This window comes from Crocodylus porosus, unplaced genomic scaffold (assembly GCF_001723895.1).
Source record: "Crocodylus porosus isolate Cpor-Errol unplaced genomic scaffold, CroPor_comp1, whole genome shotgun sequence".
Lineage (NCBI taxonomy): Eukaryota > Metazoa > Chordata > Crocodylia > Crocodylidae > Crocodylus > Crocodylus porosus.
This window is the reverse complement of record NW_017728950.1, coordinates 58764633-58777085: the sequence shown is the minus strand read 5'-3', so window position 1 is coordinate 58777085 and position 12453 is coordinate 58764633.

Genomic DNA, 12453 nt, shown 5'->3' with positions numbered 1-12453 from the left:
CAGCACTCTTTCCTGCTTATGCAGGGGGTCGGACTCGATGATCTATTGAGGTCCCTTCCGACCCTAGCATCTATGAATCTATGGATCTATGAATAAGCTCATAGGCAGCATCAAAATAAAATGTAATAAAAAAGATGACTGAAAATGTCTAGATTTATTATTAACTATCTGTATTAAAAGGGCACCTTCATGGCCCAGCTGGATTAGGACAATATTGTGCAAGGCCTTGTATGCATGAATGATAGTAAGAAGGTCCCTTTTTCATAGAGTATAAAATCTAAATACATAGCTTACAATCTACATTTGAGTGGAGTTCAGAAGATACCCCTGAAATATTTCTACGAATTCCATGCCCTTTAAAAGACAAAGTGTTAGATGCTCAGTAAACTAGTAACATTCCTCACTACCATGCAATCCTTCATCATTCTCTCATCACCTCCCCTGTTTTCCTCCCAAACTTAATGTTGCCTCCCAATGTAATTTTTGAAAATAAATCCATAGAACAAAATCAGTTATAATTAGTTTATAAAATCCAATACCTTAGATAAGACAATAGGCATGGATATTTGTGGGCAATATCTTTTACTGGACCAAATGCATGGCTGGGAGGTTGGGATAAAGTTATGCAAAGTCTCCAATGCAAGGTATTCTTTGTGAGGTCACTCCTTTGTCATGCATTAGTTTGAAGTTTGCATATATATTTTTGCGTTACTGTAAGGCAATGTTAAATCTGTAGTAAATTAGATGGGTTGACAATGAGCCGACAATGAGTGGAGAAGTATTATGTGTTGGTAAAAAGATAGCTGGACTGGCTGGCAATTCTACTAACTCATCCTGGTAGCAGGTGTTGATGATCCTTCTTGAGAGACGTTAGTAGGTTCTACTAATTCATCAGTGTAGGTATGGAAGTCTGGAAGAGAAAAGTTAAAGGATGTTGTCTCTTCTCTTGTGTCACATATCACTTTTTCGCTCACTCCTACTTCACACAGATGATACTTCCTCAATCTACCTTAACCGTGTATAGAATGGAGAAGAACACACAATGTACTTTAACGGGTCGATTTCCTCTTTGCGAAGCTAGGCATGTACTTCCATCTCTACAGAACTAGAGCTTCAGCTGATAAATGCTCTCAATAAGCAGAATGAGGAGTGAGGTGGGCATATATTGATGTAAAACCCTACATTTATTCTGTTCCATGTTTTCCTTTTATTAATAAAAATGTCTTTCTACTCAATATGTCAATCAAGCTGATAATTTACTGAACGCTGATGTATGTTAGCGCTCCCAGGATCAATTAGTTTTAAAACTTCTGTTGTAGGTAGAGAACATATGTTACCTGTGCTACATGTATCCAATAACAAAGGATCTGGCTTTTTCATTTCCCATGGAAAAACAGAAAAAAATGTGGTTTTTCCCTTTTAACTGAGAAATATGCAGATTTCCCACTTTTGCAAAGAGCTCTCTGAAGGCTGGCAGAGTTCTAGCCTGCAAGGGGCTGGGGGAGGGGGCAGTCAGGCTGAGGGTGCCATGTACATGCTCACACATGCACATGGCTTCCAGGCAGCTTGGAGAACAGCTCCTGCAGGTAAGTCTGCCAGGAGGTGAGGGGGGACTGAAGCCACCTTAGGGAGGAAGGGAGTTGGGCACAGCTACAGCTTGGGCTCCTGTCCAGCTGAGGTGATGCGCAGGGCTTAGGGCCTGCGGCTGGAATGTGCAGCCGCAGGGCCCCGGTGGGGAGCAGGACAGAGCTGCAGGCAGCTTGTCTGGGGGGCAGAAGGAGGTGGGGCTGGCTCCCCACCGCTGTTCATACTCCTGGGAGTTTCAGGGATGGCACATGCCCTCCAGATTTGTGCGCGGGGCAGGATTGGGCTGCCAGCTGTGAGCTCAGGGCTCCCCAACCTGCTGCCTTCCTCCCAGGGCCTCTGCAGCCTAGCGGGTGGGACCTGGTGTGGCAGGACAAAGCAGTGCAGGGTGGGGAACTCCTTGCTGCTGCAAGCCCTCCATCACCCTGGCAAAGTGCCCCCTGCCCGCCCAGCAGCCGCAGGGGTGGCAGCACAGAGTTGTGGTCCTCACTGCCACAAGGTGGGCAAGGGGTGCCTTGCCAGGGTGGCACAGAGCTTCCAGTACTGGCAATGAGCTTCCCCATCCAGCCCTGCTCTGCCTTGCTGTGCCAGATCTCACCCACTGGGCTGCTCAGGTCCCAGGGGGAAGGCATCAGGGTGGGGTGCCTGAGTCCACAGTGAACAGCCTACACCTGCCCCCCTGGCATGGGCTCTGCTTTGACCGTGCCACTCGTTGCGGGGGCAGGTTCCATGCTCCGCTCTGCCACAACAGCTGCCACCTCCCATGGACTGCAGCCAGGGATCAGGTGCTGCAGCAGGGGGCAGGGGCTGCAGACCCAGGTCCCTAGCCCTATAGCCCTGGCAGCTGGGGGCCCCCTCCAGCAAGGCTGGGGCATGTGGGGGCCTGTCGGTGGGGAGTGATGGGCACCAGCAGTGCTGGGGGCTGCGGCTTGAGAGTGAGAGGCCTGGACCTGAATCCTAGTGAGTGAAGGGGCAGGGGGAGCTCTGATTTTCCCTGATAAAAATCCAAAAATCAAATACCAAAATTTATAGGTATTTAGAATTTATTCTTTTATAGTGATTATATAGTTATAGTATAGTTGTATAGTTATAGTATTCTATTATTGTTTATTTCACAAACACACACACACATATATATACTGGTGTTTCATTTTAATAATGGATTTGGGGGTTTTAATCAGAATTTGCAGGGTGGGGGTTATCAGAGAATTTGTGATTTCTACACAGAGAAAACCAGGTTCCCTGCCAGTAACATAATCTTTTTCACACACAGCGGAGTTAGGGTGCTGAGGTGTGAGTGAAGAGGTCACTGTAGGTGTGTCTACACATTACCGTAAGGTTATGCACTGTGCGCACAGGGCACTGTTAGTTTTCGCTGCTACGTCACCGGGCGGGGAAGGGCTGGGTGGGGAAGGTTGATGTGTAGACATGCCCTGTAACATGAAGGGAGAGGCTACATTGCTTAAATGGCTATTTCTAGGTTAGTAGACATCTAAGGTTTTATGAGGTAGAGGAGTTATTATATGAAAAGTATAGTACTTTGTTACCGTAGGCTCCATCAAGGCCTAATTTCACCTTTTACTGTTTCCTAATTAAGTTTTTTATTTCCTTATTAACATTATTATTTTATGTTTTTAGAGTATTGGTGTGCAGAGTCCCCATCAAAATCAAGCATTGCATTAGTCCAGTGATTTTCAACTGAGGTACCATGAGCTTCTGTTAAGGGTGCTGCAGGGTACTCTACAATATTAGCACTAGGTGATGTGCAAGCTTCTACACATGATTCAGAAGATAAACCTAGAGATTTCAATTAGGAATCCATAGATTTCCAAAATATTCTGCCTTGTGGTCTTTCTCAGTTCTTTGCAAGAGAAGAATTATTCTGTTATTTCTTCATCGTCAAAGGCTAAGAGACATTTCCCACTTCTGTGAGTGAAAGAAGGAGCAGTGAGTTGCTTATACATCGTCAGGCAGCCCATTTGAAATTGGTAAACTAGACAAAGCTCTTCTTACTCAGTGCAACATCACCCTGCCATTTTATATTAGTGCCAAGCATCCACTCATGTTATTTGTATTGTTTTTGAGATTAACAAGGATTAACTTCTTAATTAATATAATACAGTTATTGCTGGTGGTAAGCCACCCATCTTGACTGTCTTATCATAGCTGAGTTAGAAACAAATGGTCTCTTCAATGTGCTGAAACAGTAAACTTGCCGAACTTGGTAATGAGCAGCATTACTTTCCAGCAATTAACCATACTTTGAATCTATCTCCAGAAGTACCACAATGAATGTAGTTGCTGGTACTTGCGTACCTACATTCCCCATCTGCATAATATTTCAAAGGCATGATAGTTCTCATTTTACAATAGGAGAAAGATGCATGTTCCATAAAAGGAAACCCCATGCTTCTACTTAATTCTGACTCAACTGACTTGGCAGTAAGCAAATCTACCTATATCCATATCAGTAGCATATTAACTACTGTTGTACCAAAACACCTGAAAGGTTTTGATTTCAAATAGCTCTAAAACTTTGGAGATAGGTAGAAGCAGCATTGTTCACAAGAGGAGAAGGTAATCAATTAATTTCAGATTGAATCTTTCCTCTGTTTTTGTAGCAAACAACAGTCTACCTTAAAGAAAATAAATCTTTTAAGGGCACCAAAATAAATCAACAGAGGGAAGAGAAGTAATTAAAAGTGATAGTCTTTCAAAATAATGGCGTTTATAGAATAACCCTCAAGAGCCCCTAAAAGGCCAGATGTTTGGCCTACTTTTTTGTCTGTTTGTATTTTTGCTGTTTTCTTCTCTCTGCTTGGCTTTATTTTGCAGTCATAGATACAGCTATCCTGTGAATACCTTAGACAAGAGATATACCAAAAGCTATTCAGAGTTATTTTATGCTTTTAACCTGAGACATAAAATGCATATAGTCATTTTAATAACCTTTTAAGGTGAAAAGCAGCTAATTACTAAGTCATTAAAAACTCTTTCCAATATATCGTAATTATTAAAAGGGGTGGACTGGAGTTCATACTCTTTAATGTGTTTAGTTTACTTTATTATTTGGAGTTCTTCAAAAGTTCATTAGTCTACATTACTCACGGTTCCACTGGTCCTACCTTACACATCTGAATGATCTAGTCTTCCCTTCTGAGCCCTGGCCTTGTGATGCTCTTTAACTCAAATGGCAGTGGTTGTAAAATGCATTTCTTCACTGTTTTGCCCTGCTTTGAAAGTTGCATTTTGGATCTATTTTCTTCAGTTATCTGAGAGGAAATAATAGACAGCTATGAGATTGCTGGTGCAGGATCATAAATATACAAATGTAGGGGTCCTGATCATAGATGGAGGGAGATTTATGTATTCTGTTCAATACAGATTCTTGTACTGACTTACTCTGTACCTTTCAGTAGCTCATTAAGTCATTAACATCTGTCAGGAGTAGTTCATTCTCTCTCCTCTTCTCCCCCAGGGAGAATTTTGTGTGCTGCATTGTATTAGGGCTTCTTGTTCCAGCACATGTTCTGTTCTGTGCACTGTGTTGTTTATGAGAGAGAGAGTAAGGTTAAAGAAGTTCAACTTGCACTTGGAGCAGAAAGCGCTGAGATTTGTGGTAGCAGTAAGTTCTTGTATAAGTCCGTTCCATGTTAATACTGAGTACCATTGTATCTGACTGGTAAAATAATCCTAAGAACACCTGATAACATGCCACAGGAAAAAGCAACAGAAGATGAAACCGTAATCAAGGTGAGATGCGTCGAGCAGAATCGTAGTCAGAATCAAAAGTCCAATCTGTCCGGTAACCGTGAGATCAAATCGAAGAACAATCATAAACCGAATGCACCAAGGGAGGAGACCAGTGGGCTGGTAGGCCCTCCTGGAGAGCAGTCCCTGCCGTCGCAGCCTCTGCTTCCAGGTGGTATCTCTCCTGACAGGACAGTTCCTGACAAGTCAGCCTCTGTCTGTCAGTTGAGCGGGTCTGCCCCCCGAGGGAGGGGTTCACCAACCTTTTATAGCAGCCCCGTAGCCAATCAGGCTGCTTTCCTTCAAGAAATTTCTGGAGCGATGACCTCATGCTCCTGCTGTTACTGAGCATGCGTCTGTGAGGAAAGTAGGTCAGTGATGACTGACAGGTCCTGAAGTCACTCAGGGGGCACGTGCTGGGTGAGCCCTGGAATTTTCCACTCATAGAGTTGATATACGCATGTCAGTTCCAGCTCTTCTGTGTTGTCAGCATACGACCATAAACTTTACCGTGACAATATCCAGGCTGGAAAGGGGTCTTTGTCCAGCAGGTGTTGTCCAGAGGGGAGTTGCTGGCAGGGCTTCTGAGTGGATAGGTGGTGTGGCATGGTGCTGGTCCAGATGGAGAGGGAATCCCAAAGAGTCAGTCTTCACTACCCCTTTTTATGGGTCAGACTACCTCTGATCTCCTATGGGAAGGCCTGTCCAGGCAAGGTCAGTCCTGTTCCAGATGGCTCCAGGTGTTCTTACTGAGCATGTGCAGCCTTGGCACAATGGTGGGTTGCCTCATCTTTTGTTTCTTGAATGCTGAGGGTGGTTCCAATGGCTGGGTCCTTTGTGTTGATAGTTCGGTCATTCAGAGGAAGCTATTTTTAGACCTACTGCCATTGTCTCTCAAGCACCTGCATTCATTCCCATTCATTCACGAGCCAAGTTACATAGGAGGGGTAGGTATGAGTCATAGGTCAGGGGACACAAGATGGAGGCTTGACATTACAAGATGGAAACTTGACATGACGTGTGCTAACTTACATATGTAGGCCTAAAACAGTAATCACACAATATAAAAGCAGTAAAAAAAATCAATACAAACATAATACTTATCACTTATAAAACAGTGGATATCTATATCAAAATAGCAGGGTACTTATTTGCAGAGGGGAAAGAAAAATAAAACTTACCACCTAAAATAAAATGTTAAAGCTTATCCTATGTGTTAGCTTACTTATTCTTATCTACAGGGAATAGAGAGGAAGAGAAAAAGGTCAGACATGGTTGGGGAAGTGGAGGGAATGCATTTTAAAATGAAAGAAAAAGAAAAACTGGGGGTTTTGCTACAGCTTTGTTTGTGCCAGACGTGCTGTTTCTAACCGACACATGTCATTATGTAAATTGCCTGTGTGTACGTCCCAGCTAATGTTCCAAAAACTCATTCAGGACATCAGGGGAAAAAATGAAATGAAACAAACCCATTACAAACTTTTTCAAAAGCAAACAAAACAAAAGAGATGAAGATACAACACAAGCACCACTGGCATCACTACCAGAATCAACTTAAGAAAAGACAGACCTCCATAATGAGGTTGAATCTTTTGTGTCTACCTCTTTGGTTTGTGCTGCTGCCACCCACTGCTCTAGCAAATGTTGCATGGATTTTGCTAAGCCCTGTCAACCAGATAACCCCACAGTGCTTAGCTGTGGAAGGTACAGGGAACTGGATCATCACAGTGAATTTGATCAGTTCAATTGAATTGATTCAAAGACGTTAATTGGCTACATTTGTGTGAAACACGGGACAAACTGTTCTGCACACAGTGCTGTTTCTGTATGGTCAAAGGCTTAAACCTGACCCAAAAAAATGAGGGTACATTTGCTGTTAGTGGTTTTCAGAATTTGCAACATGCTGCCAAATCCTTCCAAAAGCATGAAAAAACAAAATGTCACCGGGAAGCCATGGCTCAAATAGAAACATACAGGTATATGTCACATCCACCAAGCACTGCTACTCAGCTTGACTTGCAACTCAAAGCTCAACCAAAATGTAACTGAGAAATGCTAATTAAACAGCTAACATCCCTTCATTTCCTAATGGGACAAGGACTGGCAATAGAGGGTCATGATTCTGAAAGTGGCAATCAATATCAGCTCATGCAACTTCACGCTGAGGATTGTCCTGATCTTAGCCACTGGCTTTCTGAGAAAAAATACATGTCCCATGATGTAATCAGCAAATGAATTCATCTCTGCAATGGACATCTTACAGAGAATGCTTTCAAAGATGTGTGAGGTGGGATTTTACTCTATTCTTGTGGACGAAACAAGGGATATTGCAAACAAAGAACAACTGGTCACTTTATTTCGCTGGGTAGACAAAAATTACACAATACAGGAAGATTTCATTGGCCTCGTTGTTGTACCTAAAACCAACTTCTCTATCACCTATAGTGTGCTATACGACATTTTCATACACTGCAACATGCTGCTGGGTCTGTGCAGGGGGCAGGCACATGATGGTGCAGCTAATATGTCCAGTCACATACATGGTGTTGCTGCTCAATTTAAGCAAAATAATCCTGCAGACATTCATATTCATTGCTTGATGCACTACATAAATCTGTCCCTGCAAGATGTGGGGGAAACTGTAAAGAAATTCGGGATGCATTGGACTTGGTGTTAGAGGTGACCCATCTCATCAAGCATTCCCCAAAGTGAAACCATTTGTTTGAGTCTTTAAAGAAAGAATTAACCCTGGAGAGTCAAAACCCGCACACCTTCTGTCTGACATGATAGACTATCTGCACCACTGTATTGAAATCCATCATAGATAACTACAGTGTTCTCTGTACTGTAATGATACAGATCAATGAAGAGTCACATGATGAATATGGTAGAAGAGCTTGTGGCATTTTGGCAATGCTAGACAAATTCAGTACATTTTATGGTCTGCATCTCTCCTACCTTGTCTTCTCTGCCACTGAACAGTTATCTAAAATATTGAAAATGGTTAACACAACACTACAGGATACACAGAAAGCAGTGAAACTAACATGGGGATTTCTTCTGTGGCAGCAGTCAGAACAGTCCTGTGAAAGTTTCTAGAAGTCAGTGACAGAGGCTGTCACAGATTTGACAGATGCACCTACGCTGCCAAGGTACCAGTGACCCCTAAAAAGGCTGGATGGGGGAGAAGTTGGCTACACCTTTCAGAGTCCAGCAGAATATTCCAGGAGACAGTATTACAAAGTTTTGGATTTGCTTTCATGTGAACTGGCTAGTCATTTTGATCAGAAAGGCATTGATATGGCAATTGACCTGGAAAAGCTTCTGCTCACTGCAGCTAAAGGAGATAATGTCACTTTTGCTCCCATAACTTTGGAATTGTATGCTAGTGATTTTGATTTTGATCTCTTCCATACACAGTTGAAAATGTTGCTGGATACAAGTCTGGAAATGAACCCACAATGGTAATGATGATTAGATCAGTCTCAGATGCAATGAATGTGGTGCCTGTGGCAAAGACATTACTGCTGGAGTTGCCCAAATTACTTTGTTTATGCTATACAATACCTGTGACTACAGGAACAGTACAGAGATGCTTTTCTGCACTTTGTTGTGTTAAAAATTACCTGCAATCTACAATGACTCAGATGAGATTGAATGACTTAATGTGTGCTTGCCGTCACAAGGAGACCCTTCCACAAACAGACATTACCACAATTGCAGCTGAGTTTGCAAACTGCAACGATTGCAGAAGGACTTTCTTTGCAAATTTTGACACACGTGGACAATAAAATGGCACTTCCATATTCACAAGTAAGGAGCTGATAAATATTGGTGAGTGTTATAACTTGACGTTTTTCAGTTACTTTTCCTGTACTACTGCACGCAGTGTGATTTTTGTAACTTAATAATTTCACGATTAGCATTGTATGTTAATAATAATCAATTATTTTCTATATGTATTACATGAAGAAAGTATGTAAGAAAGAATGACATTAAGTGTAAACATAAAGTAAGAAATCAGTGGTGGGAGCTAGGGGGCGGGGTTTGGTTGGGTTTTTTTGCCCCCTTCCCCCCAACCAAAAAGGTATCCTGCGGCCCCTGAGCACTTGGACTGTACTGGACCACAACAGATCCAGCCATTTTTTTCATGCCCTCCTTCAGCTGCTTTCCCAGTGCCTGCACCTCTTGTGAAAGCAGATTGCCCAAGCCAGGAATATCGATCCCCTGGAACTTCTCCATTTCATTCTCAAGCTCCTTCGCTACATGGATCACCTGGCTAAGAAGGCCATCGCCAGCATTGAGGGTGTCAGTGGCCTGAAGGAATGGCTTGAGGACCACCAAGATCTGAGAGTTGGTATTTCACTCCATTTTTTAAGGGGGCCGTTGATCCCAATCTTCCTGACCAAGGCCATCTCAAGGATGGCCTTCTGTTGCTTGACCAGCCTTTCCAGCATCAGGTATGTGGAGTTCCACCAAGTCTCCACATCCTGCATGATTCTGTGCTGCAGGATGCTCAGCTCTGCCTCTTTGTCCTGGTAGCCATGATCTCTACCCCAGCTGCTCCAGATGTCCAAGGTGAAGTGAAAAGCTACCTGCAAACCTGTCTTCTGCAGCTCCTCCCTCAAGTACTCCATGCATGCCTCATACAGGGAGGGCACCACCGTCCTGCTGAAGGTGGTGCATGCGGGCACTTGGTACAATGGGGCCATGAGTGCCATGAGCCACCTGAACCCTGGCCGCTCAACTAAGGAGAAGGGGTGGCCATCCAGAGCAAGCATTTCCCCAATGCTCTGGGTGACTTTGCTCACCCTTGGAACGCGCCCCACTTTGTCTCCACCTTTCCCCCACTGCTCCAGAGTGGCCTGCCTCTGCTTCTTTTTGGACAGACTCTCACTGGTGCCAGGCTGAGAAGGATCAAGGGCAAGGGGGTGCTGCCTCCTGAGATGCAGCAGCATTGTTGTGGTGGCGAAGTGTTTCATGTCCTTGCCCTGGCTGATCTGCCTTTGGAAGTGCTGGCAGGTAGCATACCTTGAATCACCTGCCACCTCAAAATGATCCCACACTACACAACCCCCCCCTTCTGGGTTGAGGGTGGGGATCCTGCCTTATCCCCCTCTTCACCAGGCAGAGGCACAACAACAGCAGGAGCTGCGCCACCTGCCCCCACAACCTCTTCTGAAGTGCCTTCCAGAGAAGGAGACCTGCCTCTAGGGGAACTTTGAGAGGCGTGAAGCACAAACTCAGATTCCCCGTCCTTCCCCAGAATTTCCTTTGCTATGACCCTCAGCTCCTCTGCTGCCGCATCCAGCTCCTCCTCTGCCACTGGAAGGCTCATGCTAGGAACTGAAACTGGGGTGGAGAATGTCACGCTGCTGCTGGTTAGTGATGCAGGCACTGCTACCACTTCCTTGCTCCCACTTGCAGCAGAAGACTCATTGCTGACAGAAAAGAGGGTGCGTCCATGTTTGGGGCAGTGGGAACTTACAGCTCTCCCTCTTTCCCCTCTCCCTCCCCTGCCAGAAGACCTGGTACCTGCCTTTCCAGCATGCTTCATAATGTTTGGTGTGCTGCAAAATGGGTAAATACCCAAACTCTTCATTTACTCATGACACTGTTATTTTAATTGCCTTGTTTGGAGAGAGCGCTATGCTGTTACTTTTCTTTTCATCTTGGCTTTAACAACAACTGTTGGACTATTACATCTTCCACTTGAGTTCAGTAAAGTTTTTTCCTCTGTGAGGATAACTTTGGATGCTTGATCCTAAACCATTTTTTTGTACTCCCAATTCCATATCTCTTAAATAAAATAAGTTAAATTGGCAGGAGACTGAAAATAAAGGGGGAAAAAAAATCACATAATACAAAAATTAAAGCACAACCTACATTTGGGCAACCTGTAAACACTATGGTAAGCACATCTAGCTTGGCCAGGACTCTCAGGCCTCAGTACTAACAAGGTGTATTTTTCCTTTGCGGTAGCATATGTGAGTGACAGTGATCAGAAAATACACTGAAGAAAGAACATTTCTTCTACCACAAGGTAAAAGAAAGGTGAAGCCTGTCCTGTCCTCTGTCTGTCTGTCTTAGTTCACCTCACAGTGAAACTATAGGTGATCTGTGGTGATTCACTGTAAACAAATTGGAGAAGAATCTTCTGAAGATTAATCCCAGATGCCCTGTCCCAGGCTTGCATACCTTGTGAGGCCAAACAGCTTATCAGAAGGAAGGAGCATTTAGCCCTGCCTGGGGCTGGGGTGGATTTTGAGCACCAGAAGTGAGAAGGGTGGAAGGACAGGAACCCACAGGACAAGAAAGGGCCTCAGATGCTATCAGCAAAATGAAATGTTTAGGGTGATGATTCTCAGCTTTTTTTAGGTTTAAGGCACCCCTGGATGGATTCATGGCACCCCAATGACTCTCTCGCTGAGATCGCTTCAGCATATATTGACATTTCACAGAAGCTGGATGTTCTCCTGCTTTACCAGTGGCAGGTTAGGTATTTGTATGATGATTTGTATGATTTGCTAGGTCTATGTTGTGTCAGAGTTAATGGTATTGTTCAGATGACGGTTTGGATAGGGATGATCCTGCCTTAGGCAGAGGTTGGACTAGATGACTTGCAACACCCCTCAGAAAACGCCAGCTCTTAGTGTCTGCTCTGGTTTTTGACTGCAAAAAAATGCCAGAGCAGGTTTTGTGTTGCAAAGAGCTCCTAAAAAACTAAAACCACGGTTTGGAACCTCTGGGTTTATCTTGTGAATCAGGCTGGCACCTCTCATGCTGTGGACATTGAGCATCACCCTGCAAAGGATCTTCAAGGTCTCCCAGGCTGACAGGGTGCCCAGGTTGAGACTTGCTGCCTCAGGGGCGCATTTCACAGTCCTCGAAGGCAGGCACTTGGCAGTAGCAGGATGAGGCTGCAGTTGGTTCCTTTGATGCTTAAAGCGGTTCGTTTCTCTGGAGGCCACCAAAATCACAGACACACACTCTTTAGATGGCACAAAAGGTGTATTTGCAAATAGGGTCAGAGCAGAGTCAAAAACTCAGATTACTCTGAACCCACCAAGGAATTTTGCAGGCTGTATTTATCTTTTTCCTCCTGGGCACGTGTGCAGA